The sequence below is a fragment of the Cariama cristata genome, unplaced genomic scaffold, assembly GCF_000690535.1.
Source record: "Cariama cristata isolate BGI_N322 unplaced genomic scaffold, ASM69053v1 scaffold14069, whole genome shotgun sequence".
NCBI lineage: Eukaryota > Metazoa > Chordata > Aves > Cariamiformes > Cariamidae > Cariama > Cariama cristata.
The window spans coordinates 2,592-14,234 of NW_009634115.1; positions in this window are offsets into that span (position 1 = coordinate 2,592).

An 11,643-nucleotide genomic window follows, 5' to 3' on the forward strand; every position below is an offset into this window, starting at 1 on the left:
TTGAGATCATGATAGAGAAATCAGTGTTACTATGTTTGTTCAAGTTTGATGAAAATAGGTAGAGAACAGAGACACTGAGTGTTCCTGCTGGGGGAATGGGTTCCTCTGTATCAAGTGAAGTATTTGGGTGATGGAAACTGCTGATAGGGGACAAATACATTCTTCTTGTCATACTTGACTGCTTTTCTACTGGGCTTTGTGGTGGCATCGAGGCTGTGATATTTGTATCTTTTTATAGGAACCTTCTAGAAACATTTGTCTTCCTTATCATGTGCCCCGACTCCCCAAGAAAAATTGCTCTGTTCAGGAAATGTGTATGGATACTCAGCATTCTTTTTGAATCTTTTTCCCAGAGTTTCATTTTTTTCTTTTTGGCTACTGAAGTGGACAAACAGTCTTCAAATAATCTTGGAGGAGGCTTCCACTTGTGAGTGCAGTGCCCTTAAAAATGAGCTCTGGAGTGTTTACTAGATGTAAGCAGTAGCTTGACACATCAAAATACAGCTACTTTATCTTAAGTCTTTATATCTTCTAGCCCTATAACACTCAGTAGCTCAAACTATGATTCAAACTAGTATTTTCCTCTGAAAAGGGTGGAAACTGTGGGTTTAAGTACATAGATTGTTACATGAGTATGTTAAATGGTAGTTTTTCAACAAATTCTGAATGTAGTTTAAGGAATCCAGTTACGTGCCAGTATCAAACCTAACAGCAGAAGAATGTGCTAAAGGCATGCTAAAAAACGTTAAAAATAATCAAATCAGTAGCTTAAATGTGTTATGAGGAAAGCACAGTTGGGTAGTATAAATGCAGCTACATTTTCTTCCTATGTATTGGCAGTTCAGCTAGTGCATGCGTAGAATATCTGCAATAAAACACATACGATACTATAGTTGCATCAAGTGATAGGTTCCTGGGAGTTCCTGAGGCAGAGGTGCTAGCAGAGCAAGGTGGGTGTTGCATCTTATTAAGGATTTCCAGAGCAGTTCTGCCCAGTTAGCCATTCCTTATGTTTGACATCTTTCCCTCCTCTTCTTGCTGTATAGCTGATGGCTGTTGTAGGACTCACATCTGCCAACTCGATTTCTAAAACCTTTGCCATAAAAGCAGAAAGGTTGAGTCTCTTACTAGCCTTCCCTTTAAATACCACTGAAAAGGCTGTGCATGTATAAAGCAGGGCAAACCACTGGAGGTTCTCAAGATGCGATTGGACAGGGTGCTAGATAATCTCATCTAGGCTTCCTTTCCCAGGAAAGGTTGGACCAGGTGATCTTTTGAGGTCCCTTCCAACATGGGCTATTCTATGAAATTCAAGCGCTAAGATTACTGAAAAAGCAGTGAAAAACAGCCTTTTTTTTTTTTTTTTTTTACTTTAGGTATGTGTGCTTATGAATGTGTAAATGGACTTGCCACTTAAACATTTTCAGGCATGCAAAGATTAGATATTCACCAAAGAGAATCCTTGTGGATAGAAGGTTCATAGCTTCTCCCCCCATTTCTCCAGATCAGTTCTGTGTAGTCAGTAACAGTATTTTTCAATTAGACTTGAGTCATGAACCAACCTTTAAAATTCAGGCAAAGCACTACCTACAGCATTTCAGCTGCTCTCCTGGGCTGAATGTCAGGAGTTGAGCTCTGAGACTAAATTACATTTTGACTCACACTGCAACATTCAGACAGGTTGAGTATCTGAGATGACTCCTTTCCCCTGTGTTCTGTTCTGTGTTTTACAGCCTTCAGCTAAAGTCACTAAGTGGAAAAGTTTAGTATACAGTAACTGATGGTTACAAAGAAAACTCCCTGGCTTCCCTTTCGGATTAATCCAGTAACAGAAAGGATCCCTCGAAAAGCCTGGGTTGAAAGCCCAAATGGGTCAGCCTTTGTGCATGATGGCTGTGCATGATATGCATGAGACTTTCTAATCTGTAGTTAAAAGCTAATTTGGCCTTGAGTGGAATTTTTGAGAAATTATTATTGACTAGTGACAACTGTCACTTGTTTTATCAATTAGGATTGAAATGAAGGATGGGGAAGAATAGGTGAGGTTGTACTGTGGCTGTATGTGGGGGTATCAAGGCCAGTTGTAATTGAACAAGTTCAGGTAGAGCAGAAGTTGTCTGGCTGCAGAAACACGGAGTTCAGACCCGACTGGCTTATCCTGCCAAAGCCTGAGATCAATTTACTGCGCAGGTCTTGGCCCTGCTATTTCCAGCTTGCTTTCAGTGCCCAGACTACACTTACTTGACAGCTTAAAAGGAAGAAACTGGATTGCAGCTCAAGCTCAAATGTAACGTTTCATTTGAGAATAGGCAAAAAACCTGTGACCCGGGAGTATCATCCTCATATTTTTTTTTGCTATTTACCCTCTGAACAGCAAGTGACTAGAAAAGGAATATTAGTTTTATGCAAATGTGTTAAATACACAGTGTGCTGCAGTGAAGCTCATCAGGGGATTCTGTCAAGCCATTAGGCCAATCCAGGTTACCAGAGTCAGGAAAAGGGAAACAATCAGTTTAAACTCCACCTTTATAAATTTTTCCTTTTATTGAAGCTCTTTGACAGCAGAGCACAAGATGTAAGGATGTGTTTGGCCCGTTGTTGTATTGCAGGAAAACATTAAGAAAATAATTTTGAAGTAGGTGAGTTCCATCACATGTAACTCACAAGAGAGAAAATAAAAGGAGGGTTAACTTTCAGCTGTACTTGCAAATTGTTTTTATCCCAGAGTGAGAGTACACCCTTGAGTTGAGCAGAAGAGTGCTTAATACACTGGTGCAAATGAAATACACTGTTGTAAGTTATGACTATCATGGACAGCAAAGATCACAGGTCTGCTTTGCTGCTTGGCCCACTCTTTAATAGGCTTTGAATGAAGATTTTTTCTTCAACAGCTGTTGATTAGCAAAGAAGCCGGAACAAATGCAGGGTAATAACATTATCTCTCTTGGTATTAATATCTTTTCGACCTGTGTATGTATAGTCAGTTCCGAAACCAGAGGCTTGGTTTTTGCACTTAAGATTAAGAATCCAAGCCAACCTCCAGCATGCAGGAGTGTAAAGGACCTCTGCTGAGTCCTTCACACCGTGCTTTCATGAATAATGCTCTGATATGATCCCTTCCAGAAATTGACCAAGATCTGCATGAAAACCAAGTTTTTTTGTTCTGCTACTCATAGAAGGCAGTTTTATAACCTCATTGATCTGCTGGCTAGAAAATTCCTTCTTATTTCCAGTCTACATTTACTCACAGATGGTTTGTATCCATTTGGGGTTTTTGTACCACTTTTATCCCTTTATGTACAGAAAACTTTTGATCACCTCCTTTACTTTCCTGATACTTATAAAGAGCCTATCACATCCTTTCTGAGCCTTCCTAGCTGCTTCCTCTTCCCCAGACTTCAACACAAATTTCTAACAGGCACCGGGAAAGGTTTTTCTTTAGAAGGGACTTCATGGAATATTTCTACTCTTTGAACAGTCTAGAGTTTCCTACCAGGAGATGTCATTCCTCTAGCTCTCCTTCTGAATGACCATAGATAACACCTGCCTGTCACAGGAGTGCTAGTCTTTGACATACAGAACACAAGCTCCCCTCCCTAGAATGCCCTTGGTCAGTGAAACCAATCTGCTAGGTTTCTTTTCGGGGCTCTGCTGTCCTTTGGTTGTCCTTCCCTGCCGTTAGTGTCCATGCATTACTGCATATGTTGGGGGCATGATGAAAGCATGGTGTGCAGGTGATGATTCCAGAAGCCCAGCTGTTACTTTGTGGTCTGTAGAGATGAACAGTGTGAATGAGTTGTTTAATTCATCAGAGTTGATTTATGTGGGATATATGACATCCTGAATATAGGGGCCTTTCAGCTGCAGCTGCTTTTCTTCAAGATAAACTCATGTATTTCCATTCATGGAGCAGAGATATGGGGATATTTTGAATGGTGGTTTTAGGGCTGGAGGTACCCAGCATGGAAACTGTCCTTCCTTAATCACAGTGTTGGGATTGCAGGAAAAAAAAAATATCAGGAAAAAATCAGAATGAAGAAGAAAAGATGGATGGGGAATGTAATTGTATGAAGTCTTACTTGCAGAATTCTGGATATAGATTGAAGGAAAAAGGTAGATTATTTTTATTTCTTGTGGTGATTTGCTAATATTCGTGTCTGTGGGCTGGTTTAGCTATAGCAGTAATTCTGCTCTGAGAGAAGGCGTGTTGCATGCAGAGCAAAAGAATGAAGAGCTGCTTTCCCAAATGCTGGCATTCAGTGAGTGCCAAGGTCAGAGTAGTGTTTGGTATACATAGGAACGTATTCTTGTTACTCCATGTTACTAAATTACATACCCTAGTGAGTGAGGGAAGTGCCTTGAAAAGGGCATGTACACGGTTTATTTCAGGGGAAGAAAACTGAATCCTGCTCTAGAGGATAGAAGCAAACCCACAGAACTGGTGGTTTAACTTTTATTTTGTATTTTCAGTAGCTAATGGTACAACCTGGATAAGAGATGAAAAATTACAATACTGTCGATTTTGTTCTGAATTCTTTTCCCATTGCTTTAAGCATCTAAGCAAATGCATTTGTTCTCATTTTTGTTAACAGAGAGAGAATGGATCTCCTTTGACTTGACCTTTAGATAAACCTTTGTCTGTCTTTGACTCTAGAGGGTATAGAGCAACTGCAGTCCTAATTTACTTATCTTCACGTGGGCATAAATCTGGATCTTTCATTCTATTTTGACAGTAGGGTAGCATCTCCTTTGTAGTTTATGTACCCAGCCTAACATCATGGGGATGTTGTTGCTTAGAAGAAGTACAAATAAACTGAACTCTTAACTGCTTCAAATAAGAATGTTGCGTGCAGGCCCAGTGTTATTTTATAGGTGATAAATGACAATGCCTTCACTTCCTGCTAACCTATTATGAAAGTAATCTTAGCTGATTATTAGTTCTGTGGTCTAAAGAACCAGACTGTGCTACTGATTGCAATCATATGTGACTACAAAAGATGAGTAAATGCCTATTGCTAAATGAGAGGGAAAAAAAATCCAACTAATATGCACCAGGAAGGATAAATATAGAATCACAGAATCAATCATTTAGGTTGGAAAAGACCCTTAAGATCATAGAGTCCAACTGTAAACCTAACACAGCCAAGTCCACTACTAAACCACATCCCTAAGCACTTAAATACCCCCAGGGACAGTGACTCAACCACTTCCCTGGGCAGCCTGTTCCAGTGCTTGACAATCCTTTTGGTGAAGAGTTATCAATGGGGTGTGTGAGGTGGGGTACATGCTTTGCATTTGAGAAAAATGATTCTGTGGATTGCTTTTTTGGCTCAAATATGAAAGTGCAGCAATTTCAGGGTAGGTGGCAGACTCACCCTTCCTGATGAGTCAAGAAATCTAGAGGTGACGGAAGAGCAAAGTCTTCACTGGAAAGTTAAAGTATTGTTTTCAGGCCCAGGAAATAAGGAAAGTCCTAATGATCTTAACACCAGTTAACTGGAACTTTAAAAAGCCTTGTGGTGCTGGTTTTTGCCCAGGAGATAATAAAATAGAGCAATTTAATGCCATCGCTTTCAATGTTAGGGATGAATTTCTTCGTTCTTGAAACTACTACTATATGCATCAATTGAAGTACCCTCCACTAATGATCTTATGTAAAACATGCTTGTCCTAAAAAGCAATTACGTGTCTGGCTGATAGGAATAAAATTCTTTCTTGGAATAATTCACGGATGGTATGATTGTGGCAAACTTGTGGTGGAGTGGCTAGAATGCCCATGAAAGAGTACTTAATTCAGGAACTTCTGTTCTCTCATGGTCTACTGACTGAGAGAAGTCAGGAGTAGTATGAATGATAGGCCTTTGCCAGCTGTTCGTGGGTCAGGTTTTATTTCTCAGTGCTGTACAGTTGTTACTTGTACTTTGGTCTTCTGCTTTAAAGATTTCAGATACCAAGTGATAAGCTCTCATTCCACAGAATACCAGTAGCTTTGGTGATGGACCTTGGTTTTATAAATGGCATCGGACAGTGATAATAGTCTGTGGGTCTTGTCTTCAAATACAGAGCTTGGTATCACTCAAAGCACCTTTTAGGTACACGATCCAAAACTTCTAGATCCTTCAAAAATGTGGCTCTCTAGGTTATGACCTGCTGCAGATAACACTTGGAGAGTTTGTTTACTGCTTATTTCCCAGCAAAAAAATTAAGGACTAAAATATCTGTAGTGACCTCTGAAGCTTGCTTAGCAGACATTTCTTCCTAGAGCAGCACAGCTCCTGAGGTGGGCAATTTGGGCTGAAAACTTAGGGAGAAACCTGAGAAATTACAATATTGAAGTTCTCAGGTGCTGTATTTAATGATTAAAAAATTATTGTTGAACATTGCTTTAGTTATGGACTCAAACACATTAAATACTGTGTCCATTAATGTATAAAAACTATTTACCTGAAACTGACTTAAGCACTGAAAAGAACAGACCTGAAGCTTGGAGTTCATAAACTAGTGGTCCAATGTATAGGTAAGGATGTGAAGCTACTGCCCTTTTCATCCTTTTTTGTAGTCTTTCCTTCATAATGCTGCGAATGGAGAATGGAGGGTCATGTTGGCACTCCAGTGCTGCCGATAGTTCACATGCTATCTCGTAAGTCAAAACAGTGTTTTCTGCGAACAGAGTTAGGCAGAAGCTATGCAAAGAATTTGCAAAACAAAAAGCATTTCTTATGATGACAACTTTTACAGAACCAGCCACCTGCTTACTCTCCTAATCCTGAAGCTTCTTCTCACTCCTTCCATTTGCCAAAAGCTGTAACTGTTCTCTTCCTCAGAGCCAGCATCCCCATCAGTGTCACATCTGGGACATCTCACCTGCTGTGTGAGTGTGGGACTATGGAACAGACCTGGGCGGTAAAATCAACAGTGCTGGGTCAATGCATGGGTTATATAGTTATTCTTTCTTACACGTGCATGAAGGGTGACAAGGCTCCAACAGCTTCTCTGCCATAATTTGCAACAGTAGAATTAGAAGCCATCAAGTTCTGCATGGGATCAGTTCCACCTGCAACTGGAGGCAGCCGTGTATGCATGATGTTAAGACCAGTCCTGCTTTTAGCTTAACTCAAGGTGTGAGTTGTTTGCTCCTTTGTTCTATATTTCAATGCAGTGAATCGCACCTTGCCAGTGCAAGTGATCCTTGGCCTCAGGTTAGATTCTTGAATGTGTATTTTTGCCTGTTTGGAGGAAATTGAGCAGTATGAGTCACATCAGACAGTTCCCGAAATGAGAAGTGGAGATAAGATTTTCTGGCTCCTAGGTTTTCACTCCAGACAGAGTGGTGACTGCCTTAGGCAGCCTGAGAAATTCCAGCTTCTTTGTAGCAGTTGCACTGCCTACTGTATTTTCACTTAATGAGAGACAGAGGCTGAGTGACGTGTATGTTTTTGGAAATTATCTCTTCTTCCCATCTAGACTTCAGGGAAAACTTGTGCCTTAGACCTTTTGTCTCTGAATTTTTAAAGAATTAGTGTTTCAAACTCCTCTCCAAACAGGAAACACCTTCACTACTGGCACCAGAAGAACTCTTTTTCCCCTGAAGGCTCGCTAAAGCTCTTGCTCTTCCTCTTCTACTGAGTATTACTGTGGGCGAAGCTGGAGTTTTTTCCATGGCTTCAAAATTTCAAGTATTTTTACAGCTCTTTGCCGTGTGATAAATGTCTGTTATACAGACTATTTTGACATAAATACTTATGAAGTGTTTTAATTTAGGAATGACAAATATAGCTCCTAGAAGAGAGATGAAACGGGATTATTCAGAGGTACTTAATAGTCTATTTTTGTCTGTTGACATAAAAGCATCATTAAAACGTTTACGAAGGAAGACTTAGAAATATTTAAATGCAGATGTAATCTTATAATGTAGGTAAAGAACCATTCTTTAAAAAAGACATGGAAAATGAATCTCTGTCTCTTTCTATGTGTACATATGTACATGTATATATTCTGATTACTTGAGATTCCACCATATCCTGTATTTGTCTTATCATTGTGATTTCAGCAAGTTCTGCAGAGATTTTTAGAGAATCTAAAATAATTTCCTACTGTATCCCATTTTCATAAGATACTGATAAAGATATTGACAAATACTTCTCAAACCAAGACTTAAGAATCTCCAACAGAAAGCTGAACTCTACAAAACTCCTGTTCTGGCATTTCATGGCCTCCTTATTTAGAAAAAATTCCTTTAAAAGTTTGTCACTACAAATCAGTCCAACCACTACTTGTTATGCACCAAGGGGACATAAAGAATTGTTGATCACATGCCTCCTAAGTACTCTAAAATATCTTTTAGATTTTAGAAGATTGTATGGATTTCTTTCCTCTTATCATCCTCTTCTACAGTGGGGTGGGAATAAAACAGTTAAATGCCTTGGGTGTTTGCACATAAGCCATGTTTTCTGAGCATCTGTTACTTGAACTGTGATCTGTGGAGAGCTAGTTTGGAAGATTAGATCTGTTACAATCTCCTTACAAGTCAGTCAAGCATTCAGATATGTTTTCAGGGAAGCAAATAAAATGGGGGTATTAATAAGAAATAAAATCAGTGAATCTTAAAATTTGGTTTGGTTTTGTTACGAAAATAGTGCAGGGTGTCAAGATTTTATGAGATGGTCCTAGTTTCTTTTCCAAAGGAGAATAAAACTTTGATCTCGTTCTAAATAATGTCGACTGTGTTGCTCAGGATTTGATTGTATTTCGTCTGCCTGTAGCTTTCAAAAATTCCAGTACTTAAGATTAGGTGCAGTACAGCAGATGAAATTTGGCAATGGCAGATTGGATGGAATAATTGCAAATTTTGTCTTAAATAAAACATCCCTGTTACTACATATCAGAACACTACATATCCTATCTTTAAAAATGATGACAAATTATTAACCCATATTGAATTTGTGGTCTGCTGTAACTCCTTCTCTACAATGCTCCTGTAGAGAAACTGCCTAGCCAGCAGTTTCCCCATTTGTTTCCATGTTTGTTTTGGTTTGGTTTCTTTAGAAGAAGACCATTGTGCTTGTTTCTATTGATTTGTCCTCATTTCTTTTGTATCAGGTCTCTAATTTATCCAAATCTTTGAGTCCTACATTGGTCCTTTGGAACTCTTGCAGTTCCTCAAAGCATGGTGTTATCTGTAAATTTTCTAAGCATTTTAGATAATAATTTGCCATCCAACTTAAATTAGCTCAAGTTAGTTCAGGATAAGCCCTTGCAGGGCTTATTTGTCTAGTCCTCTCAGACTGACAGTGATCTTGGGAAAACTGCCCTTTGTGTAGTGGTTGCATCTCTTGCATGCTCATTTTATGGTGATTTCAGCTAAGTGCTCTTTCACTTGTTTGCTTATAAGGATGTCTCATGTGACAGTATTAAAAGTATTAATTACAGCAAACTATAGCGCACTATTGTTTCTTTGTTACTCCCTCAGCCTTGAAGTACAAACTAGATTGATCTGCCAAGAATAAATCAGTCATATCAATGTCAGCTGTTCTTGACAGCTTAGTAGCCTTCTGCTGATGTTTCAATTGCTTTCTTTAAAACTTTTTCGGTATGGCTCTAGTATCTTCTCTAGGTGCTCACATGGGAGGCCTGGCTTCTAATTGCCTTGATCTTCCTTTCCTAGACACAGAGAGGCAGTACTTGCTTTTCTTGCCCTCTGACACGTTTCCCCATACTCTCAAAGGTAATTACTGAGGGTTTGGATCCTTAACCAGTAACTCGATTGACTGTAACTAACCTAAATAGTCTTCACTCCAGTCTTTCTCTACTCTGACCTGTTCTCTTTTCCCAGTGCATAACACTACTGCAGTGAGTATCTGTTAACTTTTCTCTGTATAGAAAGAAATGACATTTGACATGTCCTCTGTCAATTGCTGTCCTTCTTTAAAGAGCAGACCTACTGTTTTTTGTTATTCTTACCCTTAATGTGTTTATAATAGCCTTTTCTTACCTTTTGTGTCTCATAGTGGCCTATTGAGTAAACCTTCCAACTGGAAAATTAGTTGCTACTAGATAATCCTTGTTAGGCACCTCTGTTTGTAAAGGAAGAGATGATCTGAAGTATTTCTATTCACTTGTAAAAAGCTGGGCTTTCACTTGTGGAAACGAAGGGTTCAGCATTTCTAAAATTTTGACTTGATTTAGGTTTAGAGTCTCCCAATTTTCTGGCAGAGAGAAATTGGATTAATTTTAAGGAACTATGTGTTTATGTAGTACAAGAGGAGAGTGGACAACTGCACTCAGCTCAGTACAGCACAAGAAATGTGACTGTTATGTTATCAAATGAATTGGCAAGGGAAGAAAAAAAGCACAAATGTGAAATAACAATGGGAAGAGAATAAATCGGTAACATGGAAACCAGCTATGAGGCAGGCTGGATGGCATTTCTAGCTTGAGTATCTGCAGTTCAACCTAAGTAACTGTATTAGAGGTATTTTTCCTGAAATACCTATGTAACTTAGGATCCAACATCAGCTTTACCTCAAAGGAATCCCAGTCTTCCTGAACAACAGGGTTGAAGTGTTTAAGTGCCTTTGACTTTTAATAAAGAGATTTTAACACCTCAGTTGTGTGCTTTTGAAAATGCTTTTCAGGTGTTCCTTTTTCTGAAAATTTTGTATTTGTATTCGTCTTCCATTATATTAAAATGAGATAAAAATATAATCAGTGAATGGCAGAATTTCCTGGGAAAAACCAAAAAGAGCCCCGTATCGGTGATGCATAAGGGAATACTGCCAACAAAAAGAGGCAGTCTTTTTTTTTTTTTTTTTTTTTTGGCTGGGGTTAAAAAAAGGCATACTGCTTTTAGGCTTTGGTTTTCTGTGTGTGGGTTTTTTTTTTTGTTTTTTTTTTTTTTTTTATCTGCTGCAGACAAGAGGTCTCAGACAGCCCCTGTGAAGGAAGACTGTTATAAACTGAAATATTCTCTTCCTTCCTCCGGAGATTCCACTGGCAAAGCAATTCTGATAAAGTTTCCTCCACTCGACTTCAGAGCTTCTGCCATGACAAGGATGAGCATTTACCAGTAGGAAGCTCATAAAACGACTTGCAAATGTGAATATCCAGGAAAAGGTGTAGAATTTTCTGCCTCCTGGCTCCAGAGAGGATATAAACTATTCCAGAGTTGTCTATACTTTTTCTGTGTATACAATTATAACAGCTGATCAATGTTTTAGAAAAAAAATAAGGCTGCCCTATCAAAACTCATTATCATTAGTTTGTATTAGGAGAATGTTTACAGAACGCCTGTGAAATTAGGCCCTGCTGCATGATGTACTGTACAGGTGCATTAAAAGTACCAGCCTCTGTTAGGAGGATTTACAACCTGAAGAACACCGACAGAGAAAGGTTGGCGGACAGGGAATGTTTTCACTCCCAGTTGACAGATGAGCAGCTGAGGCTAAGGAATAGCAGTCCTGATCTGATGCTACCTGGAAGTCTCTGGAAGTCTGGTTGTTCTAAGCAAGGCTGGCCCAGGCCTGGGCTTGCAAAATGAGTCTGTGACATAGCCAAGAGTAAACCTCAGCTTTCCAGAGTTTGTTAATGGTTGGTATGTGTTTCTAGCTTTGCTAATTCACACCTGCTAAAAAGCATCCCTTTCCC